This window comes from Vipera ursinii (genome assembly GCF_947247035.1).
Source record: "Vipera ursinii genome assembly, chromosome: W".
Classification (NCBI taxonomy): Eukaryota; Metazoa; Chordata; class Lepidosauria; order Squamata; family Viperidae; genus Vipera; species Vipera ursinii.
The window spans coordinates 45,056,544-45,079,685 of NC_139522.1; the positions used below are offsets into that span (position 1 = coordinate 45,056,544).

At 47.3% G+C, this 23,142-nt stretch overlaps 1 protein-coding gene and 1 long non-coding RNA gene across 2 annotated transcripts in view; one reads left to right on the forward strand and one right to left on the reverse strand.

The window, feature by feature from the left end:
* LOC310648273 (chromobox protein homolog 1-like) overlaps positions 1 to 23,142 on the reverse strand; it is an 873,008-nt gene that overhangs the window by 633,713 nt on the left and 216,153 nt on the right. The window lies entirely within an intron of this gene.
* On the forward strand, positions 38 to 12,599 carry LOC310648278. The gene is made up of 3 exons (XR_014494046.1): positions 38 to 372; positions 1,045 to 1,174; positions 10,967 to 12,599. It is a non-coding gene; the product is annotated as an uncharacterized lncRNA (long non-coding RNA).

A 23,142-nucleotide genomic window follows, 5' to 3' on the forward strand; every position in this document is an offset into this window, starting at 1 on the left:
TTATGTTGATGTGGATCTTTCGGGGTCCAGACCCTTTCATGCCAAGTGCAGTCTGGACCTGCGCAAATAAACTTCCTACATTGAAGAGCTTGGCCTGGTCTCTTGCCAATATTTTTCTATTTCAAATGGCGACCGCGGCAGGACCAAAAGGTCAAGGCAATATTTTGCTGAGGGCCGTTCAACCCCTCGGGCCCATCGGGCAGTCACTCCTGAACATTCTCCAGGCGCCACGGGGGATCCAGCCTCCGGGAGACAGCAGTGACAACTCTTTGGTACCGACGGTGCTCTGATCGAGTCCAAGAACCCTGCAGTGTAGGAACGGTGGTCTGAACAATTCCTGGCCAGGATGGGGAAGTGGACAACGCGTTTCAGGCGAGTATCTGTTAAACTCTGATCACCCTCCTGGACTCAGGACAACGTCGTCCCTAAAGCAGTCCGTGTTAGGTTGTGTGGGAGGTTAAGCCATTGCAATTCCTATTGGTGACCGTTGGAACGTCCGGCACCGTAGGTCAGTGGCAGTGTATTAGTATGGGGGGGCATCAGAGTGTGCCCAACACACCGTTGGCATGCATGTTAAAAGGATTTGATTATTATTTTAGTGATCCTAAATATCCAAAGGGGAATAGGATTCAATTGAAATTTCTGTGTGAACAAGCATGGCCTCCACAAGGTTCTTTTAGACGTGAGACTGTGGATGCATTATGAGGAATCCTAGCTGGGGATTGTGGGTTAGAGTCCCATCTGGGTCCTAGCTGGGGATGATAAAAAATATGGTGACCAGTGCATTGTACATTGACCAGTGGGGGAATGCATTGGATGAGAGAAGTGATGATTTGTTACAGTGTCAGGCAGAAATGATTCGTCTTTGTGTTGCCAGACCTATGGGAAAGAAGTTGAGGGTTGTGTTTAAACAGTTTAAGGATATAAACATATCTGAAACTAAAGTGTCAGATGCTAAGAAAGAAGTGTTATTTGAAGAAGAGGAAGTGATTTTCAGACCCCCTCCCTGTGTGCCTCAACCACCCCCTTTGCCTCCACCAGTAGCTGCGGTTGCAGGCTGCAGCGTCTGGAGAGGCACAGCCTGTAGTGAGAAGGAAGTTTAAAGGAAAAGTGCCGATGGCTCCCAAGGATGAGGAGGAGAGCTCAGTAGCTGAAAGTGGTGAACCAAGTGAAGGTGAGGAGGATGAAAGGGAGGAAGAGTTAGTAGCTGGGGTAGATGTTTCGGTAGGAGTGACAACAAGGTCAGCTGCAGCTGAGGCAGTAGCTGCAAAGCGAGAGTTTTTGGCTCCCTTAAGACAAACTGACTGACTTAGGGAGCAGATGAAAGTCCAGAAGGGTTTTTGCGAAAATTGCTTGAATATGTGTGAATGTTGAATGAGAGGTGCATAGCACAAAGTTATGATGATATTAGAAAGAAGTTGCGGAGGTTGTAAGGTGCTTTGGGGAAGAATACCAGTGAATTATTGGAGGAAGCATGAAAAGTGTAGGGACAAAGTCAAAAAGAAAGAAAATGCCCGAGGCGAGAGATGCGAGGACAAGGCTGGAGGGGAAGACCTGGGTTAGGGTGAGGCAGGTCTGTTAGGATAATGCCTCCCAGGTTCCCCTACAGGGGACGAGGGGCAAGAGGAAATCAAGGGAATGAAGGGGGAAGAGACAGTGTGCGTGGCATTGAAGGAATTGGGTTGGCAGAAAAAAGTTGGACTGACTGATGGGGACCAGGCTTGGGGAAGACCCCCCTGAGCTCTTGGTTATAATGAGTGTTGGGGGTCATCAGACAACGTTTTTGGTAGACACAGGAGCTGGGCAATCTGTTGTAAATAGTCCAGTATCTGCACCTGGACCACATAAAATACAGGTCCAAGGGGTGTCAGGACAAGTATTGGGAAGACAGGTCCTGACACCAGTAACATGTCTGTTTAATGGGACTCAGATCTAACATGAGTTTCTCTATATTCCTGAATGCCCCTCCCCTATGTCCCTGTGTATCACCCTGTGCCTCAAGCCCCACCACCAGTGGTTCCAGTCCAGCAGCCAGTGGTGAGTCCAGTTCAACCCGCAGATGTTGATAATGACACTAATCGAGTTCCAGGGATAGGAGCCCAAGGAACTCACTGAGAAATCCTATTAAAAGCACTAGAGCATTTTGTTCAAAATATCGAAGTTTTTTATAAACTGGCTATGTCAAGTACTAACCATATATGTTAATAAAAGAAATTTATGTGCCTGATGGATCCCAGACAATATATACTCCATTTTTGTTAGAGGAGTGTGGAGGTAGTGTCTTGTCTGTGTATCTGTATTGTATCTAGTAATGAAATGAAAAGGCCTTGAAAGAAAAGACAACAACCAACAAACAAGGGAGCTCATTGGCTTCTGAACAGCTCCTTGTAATTATAATATCAGTTATTGATTTGTCAGAAGAAAGTATGAAATGAAATGTCTGTATGTGAAATTGTTTATGCAAGCAGTTTGAATGGAAGTGAATGTATGGATATGCTAATTTTCTGTGGGTGAGAGAGAGAGTTTCACCCCCACCACAGACTGTGAAGGAAGCAATAGACTGCAGAATTTCTTTTGTTTGTTTATTAAAAAGTAAAAAAAAACAATATAAGCATTTGCATGAAAAGTTTCATGAAAGATGTGTGAGAGGATTCATAGAAATATAGAAAAAGAGGAAACTATTTTGTTAGTGGTGAGATTTTTGTGTAATTCTTTTCCTGTCTCCTCACCCTTGCTAATTGTGTTGCTTTAAGAGCGAGAGGGACAGAAAGGAAAAGGGGGGTCTAATCTTTTTAACTATTTTTTTTCCCCGGTGTAGAATTCTGGTTTGAGGAAGCTGGGATGCATGTGAAGTTTAATGTTTTAACCTACTTAATGGAAATTTGTTTTCATCTGAATGGAATGTGATTAAATTGGAATTTGACTAAATTTATATTAAGAGCGAAGAGTTGGTATTAGACTTTGATACAAAACTATTTCAGTAACTCGGAGTATCTTATTGTTGTGATTCAGGGTCAGCCTGTGGGTCCGGCAGCCGGGTCGGATGACTCGGATGACTCAGACGAGGGGGAGGAGGAGGGTGTTGAAGACGAACTTGCTGATGATGGCTTGGAGGCTTCGCAGAGCCCTCAGCCAGGCCCCTCTTCTCAGCTGCGCGAGCCCGACAGTGCAGATGAAGAGGACCCACAGCTGGCCCTGTTCAAGGACGCCCGACGCAGGAGGCAGACCAGTAGAAGCAAGCAGAGAAAGGCTGTGGGACTCCTCGGAAGGAGGCACAGGGAGGCCACGCCCTGAACTCTAATAAAGGGAGTGTTTGGGGAAGGGCTGGTTGCTGAAAGCAACCGCTCCGTTTGAGGATCAAAGTTCCGGTATCTTGTTTCTTGTTCTGTTGTTTGTTTGTGAATTAAACTTGGCAGACGTTTTCCAGCCTCTGACGCTCTCCAGCCTCTGCCGTTTGTACAGGGGTTGCCTTTCTGCAAGGCCGGTAGCAGGCTGGTACAGAACAGTTTGCTTTCAGCCTCCCACCCCTTACAACTAATATGGAGCAGCTTCGTGCCGAGAATGCTCAGCTCACTCAGCAACTCACTTTGCTGGCAGCTCAGGTGGCTCAACTGCAAGCACAGGTTCATGCTGCACCCCCACCCAGGAGAAAATGCCAGGTAGCAATGCCGGACAAATTTACAGGTATTCCTGAACTGTTTCCTGCCTTCCTGGGACAATGCCAGCTCTTTATCAGCGTGAGAGCAGCTGATTTCCCCACTGACCGGGATAAGGTGGGGTTTGTGTTAAGCCTTCTTTCGGGGGATGCAGCTCGTTGGGGCACGCCTCTGCTGGCTCAACCTAGCCCATTGTTGGACAACTTTGTGGGGTTTTGTGACCATATGCGTCTAATGTACGAGGACCCAATTAAGACGCAGACTGCCACCCGACGCCTGAAAGCTCTGAGGCAGGGTCAACGCCCCCTACAGGCCTATATCAGTGACTTCCGGCTGCTTAGCCAGGATTCTGCCTGGAATGAGGCTGCGCTCGTGGATGCCTTTCAGGATGGATTGTCGGAGGAGATGTTGGATGAGCTGGCCCGTGTGGACATTCCCTCAGACCTGAATGGGCTGATCCATCTTTGCCTGCGGATCGATGCCCGGTTGCAGCAGCGAAAGAGTCACCGTGCCACCCCACAGACCCCTGCCGCCCCTGTTGTGCGTGAGCCCCCAGTCCAAAGGGAGGAGCCAATGGAGCTGGGTGCCGCCAGGTCTCGTCTATCGGTGACGGAAATGAACAGACGACGATCAGGGGGGTTGTGTTTTTACTGTGGGGACCCTGGACATTTGGCTGCTTTTTGCCCAAAGAAGCGTCAGCGGGCATCAGTGACCAAGCCTGCCCCGAGAAAGTCCCCTACTTTGCTGTCGGGAAACGCCCCGAGCCCGATCTAGACGGTGTGATAGATCGGGCGTTCCACAACAACAACACCGAGCGACGCCGTTCCGATGGTGCCTGTGAACCTCCACGGCATTTGATTTTGGAGGCACGTCTGATCCTTCCTGGCAAGCCAGAGGGGATTCCAGTCCATGCCTTAATTGACTCTGGGGCTACCACAAACTTTATGGATTCAGCCTTTGTGGCCAAATGGGCTGTTCCCCAGTGTCCGGTGGATCCGCCCATGTTAGAGGAGACTATCGATGGTCGAGTGCTCCTGTCCGGGCCTATTACGGCCACCACGCAACCAGTATGTATGGCCATCAGTTCCCATGTGGAGGCCATCCAGTTCTACATCACTTCGGATCTGCACTTCCCCGTGGTCTTGGGACTGGCGTGGCTCCGGGCGCATGACCCACAGATCTATTGGTCACAGAACTTGGTCACCTTCCCAAGCTTGCAGTGCGTGGACCACTCCCGCCATATCTGTGCCGGCCAGGTGGAGGGTTCCCCAGGGGTTTCCTTGCCTCCCGAACTGTCCGACTTTGCTGATGTGTTCAGCGAGTCAGAGGCGGATCAATTACCCCCGCACAGGCCCTATGACTGCTCCATTGACTTAGTCCCTGATGCGCCTCTCCCAGTGGGGCGTTTGTACTCCATGTCGGAGCCCGAGTTGGCTGCATTGCGGGACTTCCTGGAGAAGAATTTGGCTCGCGGTTTCATCCGGCCCTCGTCCTCGCCAGTGTCTGCACCCGTGCTTTTCGTCAAAAAGAAGTCGGGCGAATTACGGCTTTGCTGCGACTACCGGAAACTCAACACCATCACGGTGCGCAACCGTTACCTGCTGCCCCTCATCCCCGAGCTCTTGGACCGACTCCGGGAGGCTAAGATCTTCACGAAACTGGACCTGCGTGGAGCTTACAACCTCGTCAGAGTTCGGCCGGGTGATGAGTGGAAGACGGCGTTTGGTACTCGCTATGGACATTTCGAGTACACGGTGATGCCGTTTGGCCTGACCAACGCCCCCGCTGTGTTTCAGCATTTTATGAACGACATCTTTCGGGATTTGTTGGACCAGTTTGTCGTGATCTACCTGGACGACATCCTGATCTACTCCCCGTCGCGTGAAGTGCATCATCAGCATCTCCGTCAGGTCCTGCAGCGCCTCCGAGAACATCGGCTATTTGCCAAGTTGGAGAAGTGCCAGTTCTACCAGGTGACCATCGATTTCCTGGGTCACCGCATTTCTCCTGAGGGCATCGCCATGGAGCCGAGTAAGGTGGAGTCGTTGCAGAGTTGGCAACCCCCGCGTCGCGTGAAGGATGTTCAGCGACTTCTTGGATTTGCCAACTACTATCGAACATTCATCCCTGGCTTTGCTGCCTTGACAGCCCCCCTCACCCGGCTCCTGCAGAAGAAGACTCGGTTCCAGTGGAACGCACCCGAACAACAGGCGTTCCAGGCTTTGAAGGAAGCCTTCATGAAGGAGCCCATCTTGAAGCATCCTGACCCGCAACGGCCGTTTGTCGTGGAGGCGGACGCCTCCGACATTGCCATTGGGGCCGTGTTACTCCAGGCAACGACGCCCAGCGGTACCCTTTTCCCTTGCGCGTATCACTCTCGGAAATTGAACCCCTCGGAGCGCAACTATACCATCTGGGAGAAGGAGCTGCTGGCCATCAAGGCGGCGTTCGAGGCTTGGAGACATCATCTGGAGGGGGCGCGGCATCAAATCGAGGTCCGGACGGACCATAAGAATCTGGAAAGCCTGCAGACCGCTCGGAATTTGAACCAACGCCAGATCCGGTGGTCTCTTTTCTTTGCGAGGTTTGACTTCCGGGTTCGGTACATACCAAGCGGGCACAATCAGAGAGCGGATGCTCTGTCCAGGAAGCCCGAATATACCCGAGTGGAAGACAAGCTTCCGCCCAGGACAGTGATCCCCGTCGGGTCTTTTGCTGCGGTGCGGGAGCCGGTTGATATACGGGCTCGGATCCGGGAGGCGCAGCAGCAGGAGGCGTGGGTGGCTCAGCGGAAGGAGGAGGTGGGGCCAGATTCGCCTTGGACGGTCACGGATGGACTCTTGTATTATCGTGACCGTCTCTATGTTCCGGGAGGGCCACTCAGGGGTCTCGTCCTCAGCCAGTGTCATGATAACCCGGCAGCGGGGCATTTTGGCCTGTTCAAGACTCTGAACCTGGTCTCCCGTACCTTCTGGTGGCCCCGAGTCCGACACGACGTCCAGTCTTATGTCACCTCCTGCATCCCATGCAGGCAGGCCAAGTCAGCGACAGGGGCCTCGCCTGGATTACTGCAGCCTTTGCCAACACCCAAGAGACCCTGGGGGGCTGTGTCCATGGACTTTCTGACGGATTTGCCCCCATCCTCCGGCTTCACGACAGTGTTTGTGGTGGTGGACATGCTGACCAAGATGGCGCACTTCATCCCCTGTCGCGGCTTACCGTCAGCTCTCGCCACTAGTCGTATGTTTATCCAACAGGTGTTTCGGCTGCACGGCCTCCCCGATAGAGTTGTCTCTGATAGGGGGGCCCAGTTTACAGCCCGCTTCTGGCAGGAGTTGATGCGTGCGTTGGACATCAAGGTTTGCCTCTCGTCCGCGCATCATCCTCAAACTGACGGGGGTACCGAGAAGGTCATCGGTATCCTGGAACAGTATCTGCGCTGCTACGTCAACCTGCAGCAGGACAATTGGGTGGACTATCTGGCCATAGCCGAGTTTGCCTTTAACAACTCGCAGCACACCTCCACGCAGATGACACCGTTCTTGGCCAATGTGGGTTATCACCCCCGGTTTTTCCCCCTTTCCCCCGTGGACTCACCGGAGCCGGCAGCGAACGACTTCATGGCAGAGTTACAGGCGATCCATCGATTGGTGCGACGGCAGCTGGAGAAGGCCAAGGCCGATTACAAGAGGTTTGCTGATCGGTCAAGACGGGATACGCCTCCACTATCGGTGGGGGATCGGGTCTGGCTGTCCACCAGGAACCTACCATCCACACGGCCGGTGAGGAAGTTGGATCACCGTTACCTAGGACCGTTCCCAGTCGAGGCTGTCATCAATCCGGTCGCCTATCGTTTAACTCTGCCACGTTCCCTGCGCGTGCACCCAGTCTTCCATTGGTCCCTGTTGGTCCCCGAACAACCGGCTTGTCCACTCCGCCAAGCGGAACCTCCCCCATCAGGACCTCGTGATGGAGGCAGCACCCCCGAGTACGAGGTCGCCAGCATCAGGGATTCCCGTTGGCTGAAAGGTCGTTTCCAGTACCTGATCGAGTGGAAAGGGTACGGGCCGGAGGACTTCACTTGGGAAGACGCGACCGCCGTTCATGCCCCTGCGTTGGTGACTGCTTTTCACGAACAATTCCCATCCCGACCGCATCCGGATCGGCAGCCCCGGGGGAAGGGCCCTGCGGTGCGGGATAGTGTTGTGATTCAGGGTCAGCCTGTGGGTCCGGCAGCCGGGTCGGATGACTCGGATGACTCAGACGAGGGGGAGGAGGAGGGTGTTGAAGACGAACTTGCTGATGATGGCTTGGAGGCTTCGCAGAGCCCTCAGCCAGGCCCCTCTTCTCAGCTGCGCGAGCCCGACAGTGCAGATGAAGAGGACCCACAGCTGGCCCTGTTCAAGGACGCCCGACGCAGGAGGCAGACCAGTAGAAGCAAGCAGAGAAAGGCTGTGGGACTCCTCGGAAGGAGGCACAGGGAGGCCACGCCCTGAACTCTAATAAAGGGAGTGTTTGGGGAAGGGCTGGTTGCTGAAAGCAACCGCTCCGTTTGAGGATCAAAGTTCCGGTATCTTGTTTCTTGTTCTGTTGTTTGTTTGTGAATTAAACTTGGCAGACGTTTTCCAGCCTCTGACGCTCTCCAGCCTCTGCCGTTTGTACAGGGGTTGCCTTTCTGCAAGGCCGGTAGCAGGCTGGTACAGAACACTTATTAATCTTGTTTATTTTATTTATTTTTTGGAGTTGCTTTTTGTTGTTGTCATTTTTTTATTGTTTTTATGCCTGTGTGTGGGACACACTGATAGAAAATAATATCTAGGAGAATTGAAGGAATTGTACTTCAACCCTTGAGAAAAGTTTGGGGATTATATATATATATATGAGCTGTGCTGTTTGATTAAGAAAGGTTGTATTGAAAACTGTTAGAAAAGCAGCTTTAACAGAGTTTGGTGAGCGCTCCTTTGTTGGCTTTTCACTAGGTAATTTGTTTGTAAATGTAGTCAGTGAAATAGCTTGGAGGAGGTTTTGACCCAGGAGTGGGGGAAAGAGGCAGCCAGTAGTATTTTTGTCTAAAATTGGCATTTGGGGAAGTCTTGGTGGTTAGCATTTTTTTATTAAGTGTGGGTTAAGCTGGTAGAGGACAGGAAAGCCTGGAGGAACGTTGTCCATAGGGTTGCGATGGGTCGGACACGACTTCGCAACTAACAACAACAACAATTTTGTATCAGAAAGGCGAAAAGAGGTAACCGCTTGTTCATAGCAAAGTAGTTGGGAAAACAGAAAGGACATAATGAGGGTGTGATAGTAGATGGGGAGGGAGAAAATGTGAGTGGAAGTTGGGAGAATTTCCCTCCCTTGGTCAGCATTAACCTGTGAATTTTATGCCGTTCAGCAAAGGCTGGAGTTGTTAATAAGGGAAAAAGGGGAATATGCTTATGGAGTCTTCAGTACTTTTAGAGAAGAAAATGTTGTGGACTGATTAATAACTAAAGGAAACAGTTGGCTCGTGTAAAAAAGACAGAGGTTGGGCCAGTGTGACAGAAGGGCAATGAAGGAATGGATAATAGAAGGAAGGTTGCTTTTAAGTTGGTTTGCACAGACTTGTGAATTACATGCATTACTGATATTAATGGGGTCAGCACAAACGTGTGCACTGTATGCCTTAAAACATGTCTTAGAATGTTGAAGGAACAAGAATGTACAATAGGAAATATGGGAGGAGAGACAAATAGGCAGTAGCAGAAAGTGTGCAGTGAATGTTGCCAGATGGAAGGCAGAAGTTGGATACAGCAATGTAACTCATGGTAACTAGGGAAGCAATGAGAAGAAGTGGAGGAAATTTGAAGTTTCAGGAATATGGGCAGAAAATAACCCTCCCGGATTTGCAACTCATCACCTTCTGATAATAATGGAGGTGACGCCTTTAGTGATGCCAATTCATATTCGTCAGCACCCATGCTCTAATGAAGCCACCACTGCGATATATGAAAGCATTCAAAAATATCTTAAAGCAGGGATTTTGGTGCCTGTTCATTGTGGCTTGATTCCACCGACTGCTAGGTGATTCTCAGTAATAGACTTAAAGGATGTCTTTTTCATGATCCCAATCCACAAGGTTAGTCAGATCTTGAATGCTATGTGCCATGTCAGCAGGGGGATATTATTTTGCAGTATGTGGACGATGTGTTAGCTACTGGAAATAGTAAAGATGCCTGTTGGAGTAATACTAGGTGTCTCTTAAACTTACTATTATGATGTGGATACAGAGTATCCAGGAAAAAGGCTCAATTGGTGCAACCGGGGGTGAGGTGTTTGGGATATGACATTCAGACGGGGCGCCGGTCTTTAGGTCCTGAGAGAAAGCAAGCAGTTCTTATGTTGGCAGAGCCTCACGCAAAACGACAACTAAGGGGTTTTCTGGGGATGGCAGGCTTCTGCAGGATTTGGATCCCGAATTTTGCTTTCATGGCTGCCCCTTTATGTGCAGCCACTAAAGGTGCTAATGCTGAACCATTGGAATGGGGAAAGGAACAAAAGAATGCTTTTGTTAATATTAAATTAGCATTGACTCAGGCCCCCGCATTGGTATTACCGAACTTGCAGAAACCTTTCAATTTATATGTAGATACTAGCAGAAACATAGCTCTTGGGGTCCTAACTCAGCGTTTGGGGAGTTGGCAACAACCTGTGGTGCATTTATCTAATCTAGTCATTGTTAGATACTAAGGGACATCTCTGGATCAGTGGACAGAGATTAGCGAAGTATCAGGCTATTTTAATTGAAAGATCCTCAGATCAGGTTGATTATATTGAATAGGTTGACTCCTGCTACCTTGCTGCCCACAGAGACTGAGGTTGAGCATAATTGCTTGGAAGTGTTGGAAAGTGTGTATTCTAGTTGACCAGACTTGACTGATGTACCTTTGCCTGATGCCATCTCAAATGGGTGGATGCTTTACCTTTGGCTTTATTTGCAATTCGCAGTTCACCCTGTGATCAGTATAAACTATCACCATTTGAGTTAATGTTTGCCCGTCTGCCTGATCTACTAAGAAGAAACCTGATGGGGTGGCCTGATTTGGGACATAAGGGGGGTGTGGACCTTGGAGATGGTACAAGACCTAAATAAAGCAGGTTGAAAAGCTTTGCAATTATGTGACTAAGCAAACCCCTCCTAAATTAGAAACATAGTTAACGTTTCCTTTTCAACCTGGAGACAAAGTCTGGGTGAGACATTGGAAGCGGGAACAATTAGAAGGCAGATGGAAGGACTGTATGTTGTTATTATGTTTTCTCCTCTTGCTGTAAAGATTGCAGAATCTAAATCTTGGATCCACTGGACAAGGGTCAAAGCAGCAGATGAACCTGAATGGGTGATGTTTAAAGATCCAGTGGCTCCTACAAAGTTAATGTTTAAATGAAAATGATATAGGATTTGTTAGTGAAATTGGACTTATTTAAGAAACTTTAGTATATTCACTAAAAGGCTACTCTGCTAGAACCTTACCGGCAATAGGTTCTTCTACGCACAGTAGTGAAGAACCCTTGCTAAGTCACTCTGGAAGCTGACTTTCTACGCACGGGGGAAAAATGGAGAAAAGTTTATTTCTGCTATGGGTGTATTGTGTTGTACCACATGTAACAATGTTTGTATTTACAATTATTGACTTTGGAGTAAGCAAAAGGAAACACTTCAGATTGTTCAATTATTTCTTGTAGGCATTGGAAATTGTAATGGAAATCATCCACTTAGTTTTTATCCTGAATATTGGAATTACAGTTTACCACATCCCTGTCAGTATCCACAGGCATTTGATAGAGTTGCTAAGGATGCTTGTCAAGCCAGGCAACCAGCCACTTTTGAAGCTTGTAAGTATGTGGGTTATGTGTACAGAAAGGGAATGTGTGCAAAAGCCCCATATAACGGAACACCCCCTCCTCTAATTTTGGAGTGTAGTATCCCAGTATTTTCAGGATATGAATGCATAAAAATGATCCCTCAGTGAGGCCTAGAACTTGTGTTTTGTATCTATCGGAGGATGGTTACAGAACACCAATAATTAGGCTGCAGGCTGTTGTGGATTTGGCAGGGCAATGCCTAGATAATGTCTAAAACTTGTTAGCTGAAACTACTGATAAAATCTGGACAGCTGTTTATCAGAACTGATTGGCTTTGGATTACCTATTAGCAAAAGAAGGTGGAGTGTGTGGAAAATTCAATCTTTCAAATTATTGTCTTCAAATTGATAAAACTGGGCAAATAATCCTTGTATTTTGCCTATCTTTATTAAAGCTATTTCTAATAAGTTGTCCTTAATAGCAGCACAAAGGGCCATCACACAGGTAATGGTGATGTGGGACTTTCACAAGGAACAGCTTGACAAACAGGGTGGCGAATATGTGGCCCTCCTGGTAGATTCAGAAGGGCCACAAAGGGGGGATATGAGATAGTGCAAACTAAGGTACCAACTCAGGTGTAACCTTTTTACCCAAAGATTGGACAGAAGGTCTGATGGCCTGAAGGATTGTAACTTTGGTTCAGGCTGTGGCAAAACTCTCAAAGCTAAGGCCTCTGACTTTTGCCCTACTTCCCCTTAGCTCACAGACTAGCAAGTAAGTAGCTGTATTTTTTATCTTGACCCAGACATATGCATCCTGTTGTTCTCTCCCTGAGCAGACATTTATCACATGTATACTCCCTTTCACTGACAACTCCTTTTTCTTTTGTTGTTTAAGTGTACGTGGCTTATTTCACTTCTCTATATGACATTACTTATATTACCATATATTATTCCTCCCTCTGTAACGCCTATAATATGACATATGAATACCAGATGAATGTAACTGTATAAATTTATGTTGATGTGGATCTTTCGGGGTCCAGACCCTTTCATGCCAAGTGCAGTCTGGACCTGCGCAAATAAACTTCCTACATTGAAGAGCTTGGCCTGGTCTCTTGCCAATATTTTTCTATTTCACAGTGAACGGAACTTTGCCTTTCTTCTTCCTGCTCATTGGGCGGTCTGCTGGGCATGGGGAGGGGAGCCTTGCAGGATGCGCAGAGGAGGGAGACGGTTCGTTGCAGTGTGGGACATGGCAGCCAGCTAGGAATTGCACTGCTGGGGGGGAACTCCAGGGGAGGAGGAGGGTTTATAAAGGGATATTGCCAGATGCTGGTTTGTGGGCTGGGGGCGGGGTCATGTCCTTAGGCAGCTATGTAAAGCGCTGGGAGCAATTCACTCCCAGCGTTGACTTTTTCTTTGTGCAGAATAAAGCCTCTGTTACTCGTTCCTGCTTGTTGGTTCCTGACTTCATCCCACGGAGGACGTTAGTGACATACTGTTGAATTTAGGAGAAGTTTTAATTTCCTTTTCAATTAACACAAAAGAGGGTGCTGCAAACTGACCTTCTCTAATAGCTTTGTTATAGTCATACAAGATATTTAGTAACCTGAAGGGCAGATTACATAGGGTGTACACCTGAACCATATAATTTGATGTACAGCTGCTGATACTGTCTGCACGCAAATAACCAAGCTCAGAGAGACTGTGAAGGACTGCATAGTGTTAACATTTTAATATATTGTTGTTGCACAACTTACAGTGAGGGAAAAAGTTATTTGATCCCTTGCTGATTTTGTACGTTTGCCCACTGACAAAGAAATGATCAGTCTATAATTTTAATGTTAGGTTTATTTTAACAGTGAGAGACAGAATAACAACCAAAAAATCCAGAAAAATGCATTTCAAAAGGTATAAATTGATTTGCATTTTAATGAGTGAAATAAGTATTTGACCCCTTCACAAAACATGATTTAGTACTTTGTGGCAAAACCCTTGTTGGCAATCACAGAGGTCAGATGTTTCTGGTAGTTGGCCATCAGGTTTGCATATGTCTCAGGAGGGATTTTGTCCCACTCCTCTTTGAAGATCCTCTCCAAGTCATTAAGGTTTTGAGGCAGATGTTTGCTTCTTCTTGAGCCTCTTCTTTGTTGCCTTGGCCGTGTGTTTTGGGTCATTGCCATTCTGGAATACCCATCCACAACCCATTTTCAGTGCCCTGGCTATGGGAAGGAGGTTCTCACCCAAGATTTGACGGTACATGGCCCCGTCCATTGTCCGTTTGATGCGGTGAAGTGGTCCTGTCCCCTTAGCAGAAAAACACCCCCAAAGCATAATGTTTCCACCTCCATGTTTGACAGTGGGGATGGTGTTCTTGTGGTCACAGGCAGTATTCCTCTTCCTCCTAACACAGTGAGCTGAGTTGATGCCAAAGAGCTAGATTTTGGTCTCATCTGACCACAACACTTTTACCTAGTTCTCCTCTAAATCATTCAAACTTCAGATGGGCCCTTACATGTGCTTTCTTGAGCAGGGGGACCTTGTGGGTGCTGCAGGAATTCAGTCCTTCACAGCGTAGTGTGTTACCAATTGTTTTCTTGGTGACTATGGTCCCAGCTGCCTTGAGATCATTGACAAGATCCTCCCATGTAGTTCTGGGCTGATTCCTCACGGTTCTCATGATCATTGAAACTCCACGAGGTGAGATGTTGCATGGAGCCCCAGACTGAGGGAGATTGACAATTATTTTGTGTTTCTTCCATTTGCAAATAATCACACCAACTTTTGTCACCTTCTCACCAAGCTGCTTGGCGATACTCTTGTAGCCCATTCCAGCCTTGTGTAGGTCTACAATCTTGTCCCTGACATCCTGATTGATTGATTGCTTCTGTGGACAGGTGTCTTTTACACAGGCAACAAGCTGAGATTTGGAGCACTCCCTTTAAGAGATTGCGTCTAATCTCAGCTCGTTACCTGTATAAAAGAGACCTGGGAGCCAGAAATCTTGCTGATTGATAGGGGATCAAATAATTATTTCACTCATTAAAATGCAAATCAATTTATAACTTTTTTGAAATGTGTTTTTCTGGATTTTTTTGTTGTTATTCTGTCTCTCACTGTTAAAATAAACCTACCATTAAAATTATAGACAGATCACCACAAAGTACACCACAACCTACTTCTTGATAAACTAGAAAAATGTGGGATAGACAACATCACCACCAGATGGATTTGTAACTGGGTGACAAACTGTACTCAGCGAGTAGCCCTTAATGGTACTACATTCTACATGGAAGGAAGGAAGCAGTGGGGTACCACAAGGCTCCGTCTTAGGCCCAGTACTCTTCAATACCTTCATAAATGACTTAGATGAGGGAATAGAAAGGGAACTCATCAAATATGTAGATGACACTAAGCTGGCAGGAATAGCCAACAACCCTGGAGACAAGCTCAGGATCCAAAAAGATCTTGAAAGACTTGAACAATGAGCCCTATGCAATAAAATGATATTTAATGTGGAGAAAAGCAAGGTTTTACACTTGGGCAGGAAAAACCAAAGGTACAAGTACAGATTAGGTGAAACCTGGCTCAAAAACAGTGACTATGAGAGGGACCTTGGAGTCCTAGTGGACGTTCACTTAAACATGAGCCAGCAATGTGTGGTAACAGCCAAAAAATCTAATGCAATCCTTGGTTGTATAAACAGGTATAGAGACAAAATCTATAAGAGGAGTTTAGCCAACATCTGTCGGACAAAATCGCTCAGATCCGGACCGGTCTAGACTCCGACTGGGCAGAGTCTGACGGAGGTGACACGGGCGGTCTTGGTGATGTTATCTGGGAAGAGATCGACCCTGTGACTCCGGAAGATGTGGACAGGATCATGGGCTAAGCTCCACCACGTGTTTATTGGACCCGTGCCCCTCCTGGCTGGTTTATGCAGCTCGGGAGGGGACACGAGGCTGGTTCCACGCAGTGATAACTGCTTCTTTGAGTGAGGGTAGCTTTCTCGCCGCCTTGAAGGAGGCGGTGGTGAGGCCCCTCCTCAAGAAGCCTGCCCTGGACCCGGCTATTTTGAACAACTATCGTCCGGTCTCCAACCTTCGCTTTCTTGCGAAGGTTGTTGAGAGCGTGGTGGTGCATCAGCTCCCTCTGTTCCTGGAGGAAGCTGGTTATCTGGACCCGTATCAATCGGGCTTTAGGCCCGGGTACAGCACGGAGACGGCATTGGTCGTGCTGGTGAATGATCTCTGGTGGGCTCGGGACAGGGGTTGCTCCTCTGTCCTAGTCCTATTAGACCCCTCAGCGGCTTTCGATACCATCGACCATGGTATCTTACTGCGGTGTCTCAGAGGGTTGGGAGTGGGAGGCACTGTTCTGCAGTGGTTCTCCTCCTACCTCCTGGGACGTTTGCAGTCGGTGCTGGCAGGAGGGCAGAGGTCGGCCTCGAGGCCTCTCATCTGTGGAGTTCCTCAGGGGTCGGTCCTCTCGCCTCTCCTGTTCAACATCTATATGAAGCCACTGGGTGAGATCATTCGTGGTTTTGGGGTCAGGTATCATCTGTATGCTGATGATACCCAGCTTTTCATCTCCACCCCAAACCACCCCAGTGATGCCCTCAATGTGATATCCCGTTGCCTGGAGGCAGTTTGCGTCTGGATGGGGAGGAACAGGCTTCGGCTCAATCCCGACAAGACTGAGTGGTTGTACGTGCCGGCATCTCAGGAAATTCAGGTTATTCCATCTTTAACCATGGGGGGTGAGGTGTTACCCCCAGTAGATAGGGCTCACAACTTGGGTGTCCACCTCGATTCACAGCTCTCCCTGGAAGATCATATAGGAGCTGTGACCAGGGGGGCCTTTGCCCAGGTTCGCCTGGTGCGCCAGTTGCGACCCTATCTGGACCGGGATGCCCTGCGTACAGTCACTCATGTGCTCGTGACTTCTCGTATAGACTACTGCAATGCTCTGTACATGGGGCTGCCCTTGAGGACCACTCGGAGGCTCCAGCTGGTGCAGAATGCAGCCGCGCGAGTTGTGTTGGGGGGGTCTCCCGATACTCCCATGTAACACCTCTACTCCGCGAGCTGCATTAGCTTCCAGTTGCCCTCTGGGTGAGATTCAAGGTGCTGGTGATGACCTATAAAGCCCTACATGGCATTGGTCCGGATTACTTACGGGAGCACCTGCTGCCGGCGTCAACTTCCCTTCGTCCAGTGCGCTCCCACAGAGAGGGCCTCCTCAGGGTGCCATCAGTCAGAGAGTGTCGGCTGGCAGCCCCCAGGGGGAGGGCGTTCTCTGTGGGCGCGCCAGCCCTTTGGAATCAATTACCGGCTGAGCTCCGGATGGCTTCTGACCTTTGCTCTTTCCGCCGTGACCTGAAAACTCACTTATTTGAACAAGCCGGCCTGGTCTAATGGGTTTGGGGTATTTAATTTGTAATTTTTAATTAATTATTTATTGTAATGGGCTAGTCTATTTAATTTCATTTTTAACTTTTGTATATTGTACTTTTATTGCATTTTTATTGCCCTGTACACCGCCCTGAGTCCCTCAGGAGAAGGGCGGTATAGAAATTAATTAAATAAATAAATAAATAATAAATAAAATAGAGTGAAGTATTAGTATCACTTTATAAATCCTTAGTAAGACCACACCTGGAATACCGCATCCAGTTTTGGTCACCACATTACAAAAAAGATGTTGAGACTTTGCAAAAAGTGCAAAGAAGAGCAACTAAGATGATTAAGGGACGGGAGACTAAAACATATGAAGAACGGTTGCAGGAATTGGGTATGGCAAGTCTAGGGGAAAAGGGTAGGGGTGACATGGTAGCAGTATTCCAGTATGGCACAAAGAAGAAGGGGTCATCTTATTTTCCAAAGCCCCAGAAGGCAAGACAAGGAAAGAAACAATGGATGGAAACTAATCAAGGAGAGAAGCAACCTGGAATTAAGGAGAAACTTCCTAACAGTGAGGACAATTAACCAGTGGAACAGCTTGCCTTCAGACTGTCATGGTTCCGATTAATGAGACAGATCAAGGAACATTGCATGATTGTTTATTCTAAAAAAGTCTATAATAATGAGAACGAAGCATCAGCACTCATGGATGGATGCCAGAATCTGAATTCTCCCCTTAACACATCATATCATACAGAAATTCCCTCCCTTAATTACATGTCATTAATCACATTCACCAATTACTTTAACACACAAAATTTCACTTCCCTTCTGAAGCGGCTATCCCTTATCTTCTCAAAACATCCGGGTTCCTCCCGCGCTTTTGTGATTCAAAGCCAAACAGTTAAAGCAAAAGGCTGCCTCTTATATTGTCAGTGCAAAAACATGTCAATGTTTGCAGCATTGACACAGACATTGTAGGTGCTTCATCACTAGAGGTTTTTAAGAAAAGACTGGACAGCCACCTATCTGAAATGGTATAGGGCCTCCTGCTTGAGCAGCGGTGTCTGTGTGTGGACCTCCAGTTCTATTCTGATTGATTGAGGAACCCCTGGTGTGCTGTTTTGCATGTGTTTCCAAGTCATGAACAAACCAGTTACTTTATGATTTAACAATATGTCAGAATTATATGGAATATTTTCAAAATTTAAAGACTTCAGGTTTCATTTTCTAGAAACTGATAAATTTATACAAAATTCTATATAACACACCATTTACAGGGGGTAGCAATGATCCATGTTATCTTTAGTTTGGATCAGAAAAGAGAAAAGGAGCATAAATCTCTGGAGAACTGCTGCTGTTCACTTTAGAAAATAATACAGGTAGTCCTTGACTTATGATTGGTCACTTAGTGACTGTTGAAAGTTACAACAGACCACCCAAAAGGTACATACAACCATGTGTCAAAGTTATGGCAGCTGCAGCGCTGCCCCCCCTCTCCCCCAGGCCCCCACAGACCTTGTGCCTGCTTCCCACCCTACCTCCACCACTGATTGTGCCACTGTGGCCCTTGTTGAGCCGCTTGGCTTTGTCTCCCTCCCTGTACCACTTAGGGCCCAGGTCCTACCTATCTGCAGTTGCCAGGGACTTTGCCCCACTTTCCAAGGGGATGCATGAATGAGCTTGAGTGTGCCCCCTCCCCAATGAAGCCTTGCTCCTCTTTTTCCAGTGCTTTAAAGAAGGAGACAAGGAGACAAGTTTGGAAGTTAACTTCCATAGAAAAACTCCCAATGGCCTGGGAGACTCCAAAGGTATAAAGCAGCACCAACAAAGACCTGACTGCCTGGAAAGTTCCAGCCCCAGATGCCTTGCCTTGCTTTGCCTTGCCCCGTGCCAACTGGCCTTCACCATTTTCTTCCACGAGGTCGCCCAGCCTGGCCCTTTAGGAAGAGGAAGATGAAGAAAAATGCTAACGCCAGCCCTTGGCTGCAGCAACTTAAGATGCCCTCTTTTCCATGCTCCTGAGCTGGGCTGCAGCACTGGAAATGGCTTCATAGGAAAAAAGTATTGGTGCATCCTCAAGATGGGTGGTTTTCCAGAATACTCAGCAAGGGCCATTACTGACTGGAAATTCTGAAATGCCAAAACCAGGGATCTGGGTAGGGAATGCTAGTGTATAAAAATCCAAACGTGTGGTTTTCCTGGTGTTAACACATCATATTAACATAACTGGTTCAGATCATTGCATTCAGCCTAGGTTTGGGGAAGCTGAAGAATAGCAAGAAGCGGCTTTTAATGTTGAATATAATCGAGTGGTAAAATAAATTATGAAATCAAAATGGGCTACATATTTAAAATGTCCAACTTTTTCAGTTTATTTGTCATAATATCGTTCCATATTTTTGACAATTCTACTAATGGCTTTTGTGGTAAGTTACCAGGAAGCAAGAGGCTACATTATTTTATAATTTTTTTTGGTCAGTTTTACCAAAATAACCCGAGCTTTCTCTCCCACCCACACCTTGTCATTAAGTGCAGTATTGTTCTCATGTTGCAACTTACATTGTATGTTCCACTGTATTGAAACTTACATTGAAATATGAAGATATTGAAAGTTATTAGGCATTTATTTGTTTATTAATCAAAGTTATATAACCACCCATCTCACATAAAGCAACTCTGGGTAGCACACAACAATCCAATAAAACAGTAAAAAATATGACACAGTTATTATCTAAAGCCATTATATTATAATAAATAATTTTTAATCATTTTAGTACAATGACTTTGAGCTGTGGTGGCACAGTGGTTTAAATGCAGTATTGCAGGCTAATTCTGCCGACTGACAGCAGTTCGATTCTCACCTACTCAGGGTTGACTCAGCCTTCCATCCTTCTGAGGTCAGTAAAATGAAGACCCAGCTTTTTGGGGGCAAAATGTTGAATCTGTAAACCGCTTAGAGAGGGCTGTAAACCACTATGAAGCGGTATATAAGTCTAAGTGCTGTTACTTAGACTTATTTGATAGTGACTGTTTTATATTTCTGCTCTTTTATTGGATTGTTGCATACTATCCAAAGTCACTTTACATAAGATGTGTGTCCATATAAATATGATTAATAAATAATCAAATTTATATGGACACCCATCTTATGGAAAGTGACTAGTTTTTCCAAGGATCCCAAACCAGGGTGATCAGTGGTACACAATTATTTTGGTATTGGCTTAATTTTTGGAATATTTTGTCAAGGCCAATATTTTGGCAGGATTATAAACAAATTAGACATATCTAGAGCAGATAATCTTATAGGTAATCCTTGTTCACTGACCACAATTGGGATTGGCAACTTGACTGTTAAGTTAAGCACTTGCTAAGTAAAACTGTGACTGTGGTTATGCTTTTGCTTCAGCTTTCTTTTGCTTTACAAGATCTGCAAAGGTGGTAAATGCAAGGACTGGCCACAAAGTTACCTTTTCATCACTATTGTAACTGCAAATTGTTAAATGGGTCAGTTGCTAAAAAAGGATTACCTGTATTTAATAATGTAAGGGTAATGCAAATATCCTTAAAATGTTCTTAAAACTATATATTTTAAACGTTTTGCATATCAACCATATTTTATCAAATTCATTGCTACAAGTGCCTTAGAAACTGATTATACTGATTATTACATTGAAGTATATTTGTCAAGCTTAGGATAGGTTAGCTTAATATTTATATTTATATTTTATTATTTATTAGATTTTTATACCGCCCTTCTCTCGAAAGACTCAGGGCGGTGTACAGGGAAATAAATATCAAAATACGAAATACAAAAGTTAAAAAACATTAAATAATTATGCCCAATGTAATACATTAGTTAAAATCCATGTTAAAACCCCAGACCCCAAACCCATCAGACCAGGCCGGCTTGTTCAAATAAATAAGTTTTTAGATCACGTCGGAAGGAGCGAAGGTCAGGGACCATCCGGAGCTCAACCGGTAAGCGGTTCCACAGGTCTGGCGCACCCACAGAGAACGCCCTCCAACTGGGGGTCACCAGTTGACATTCTCTGACTGGTGGCACCCTGAGGAGGCCCTCTCTGTGGAAGCGCACTGGATGGAGGGAAGTTGACGCCGGCAGCAGGTGTTGCCGTAGGTAATCCGGACCCATGCCATGTAGGGCTTTATAGGTCATCACCAGCACCTTGAATCTCACCCGGAGGGCAACTGGAAGCCAATGCTGCTCATGGAGCAGAGGTGTAACATGGGAGTATCGGGAGACCCCCAACACAACTCGTGCAGCTGCATTTTGCACCAGCTGAAGCCTCCGAGTGGTCCTCAAGGACAGCCCCATGTAGAGAGCATTGCAGTAGTCTAAAGGAGAGGTCACGAGCGCATGGGTGACTGTACGCAAGGCATCCCGGTCCAGATAGGGCCGCAACTGGCGCACCAGGCGGACCTGGGCGAAGGTCCCCCTAGTCACAGCTCCTATATGATCTTCTAAGGAGAGCTGTGAATCGAGGTGGACCCCCAAGTTGCGAGCCCTATCTACGGGGGGTAATAACTCACCCCCAATAGTAAGAGGTGGAATAATCTGAATTTCCCGAGGTGACGGCACGCACAGCCACTCAGTCTTGTCAGGGTTGAGCCGGAGCCTGTTCCTCCCCATCCAGACCTGGACCGCCTCCAGGCAATGGGACATCACGTCGAGGGCATCACTGGGGTGGTTTGGGGTTGAAATAAAAAGCTGGGTATCATCAGCATACTGATGATACCCAATTCCAAAACCACGAATGATCTCACCCAGAGGCTTCATATAGATGTTGAACAGGAGAGGCAAGAGGACCGACCCCTAAGGAACTCCACAAACGAGAGGCCTCAAGGTTGACCTCTGCCCCCCTGCCAACACCGATTGTGAACGTCCCAGAAGGTAGGAGGAGAACCACTGAAAAACAGTGCCTCCCACTCCCAGCCCCCTGAGATGCCACAGCAAGATACCATGGTCGATGGTATCAAAAGCCGCTGAGAGGTCTAACAGGACTAGGACAGAGGAACAACCCCTGTCCCGAGCCCGCCAGAGATCATTCACCAGCGCGACCAATGCCGTCTCCGTGCTGTATCCGGGCCTGAAACCCGATTGATACGGGTCCAGATAATCAGCTTCCTCCAGGAACAAAGGGAGCTGATGCGCCACCATGCTCTCAACAACCTTCACGAGAAAGTGAAGGTTGGAGACCGGACGAAAGTTGTTTAATACAGCTGGGCCCAGGGCAGGCTTCTTAAGGAGGGGTCTTACCACCGCCTCCTTCAAGAGGGCGGGAAAACTACCCTCACTCAAGGAAGCAGTTATCACTGCGTGGAGCCAGCCTCGTGTCCCATCCCGAGCTGCATAAACCAGCCAGGAGGGGCACGGGTCCAACAAACACATGGTGGAGCTCAGCTTCCCCATGATCCTGTCCACGTCTTCAGGAGTCACAGGATCGAACTCCTCCCAGATAACATCAACAAGACTGCCCATGACCTCATCGTCAGACTCTGCCCTGTCAGAGTCCAAACCGGTCTGGATCCAAGCAATTTTGTCCAACAGATGTTGACTAAACTCCTCGGCACGATAGACAACATCACCACCAGATGGATCTGTAGCTGGCTGACAAACTGTATTCAATGAGTAGTCCTCAACGGCACTAAAGCCACATGTAGAGAAGTAAGCAGTGGGGTACCACAAGGTTCTGTCTTAGGCCCAGTACTCTTCAATATTTTCATCAATGACTTAGATGAGAGAATTGAAGGGGAACTCATCAAATTTGCAGATGACACCAAACTGGCAGGAGTAGCTAACATCCCAGAAGACAAACTCAGGATCCAAAAAGATCTTGACAAACTTGAACAATGGGCCCTATCCAACAAAATGAGTTTCAATGTGGAGAAAAGCAAAGTTTTACATTTAGGCAGGAAAAATCAAAAGTACAAGTACAGATTGGGCGAGACCTAGCTTAAAAACAGCTAATCCTTGGCCCTCCTACTCTTCTTACGCTGCTGTAAACGCTTGGCTCTGCATCGTTCTCGGGGATCCAGCCATGATTCATCTTCGTCACTCCCCATCTGCTGCAGCTGCTCGGGCTCGTTCCCAGCCTGGCTAATTACAGGCTGCTCCTGTCGACCTTCAGATGGAGATGGAAGCCTTGCCAGAAAGGAGGGCCCCAGAGAGGGAGACCTTGCCAGAGGGGAGGGTCCTGGAGAGGAAGGCCTTGCCAGTTCCTC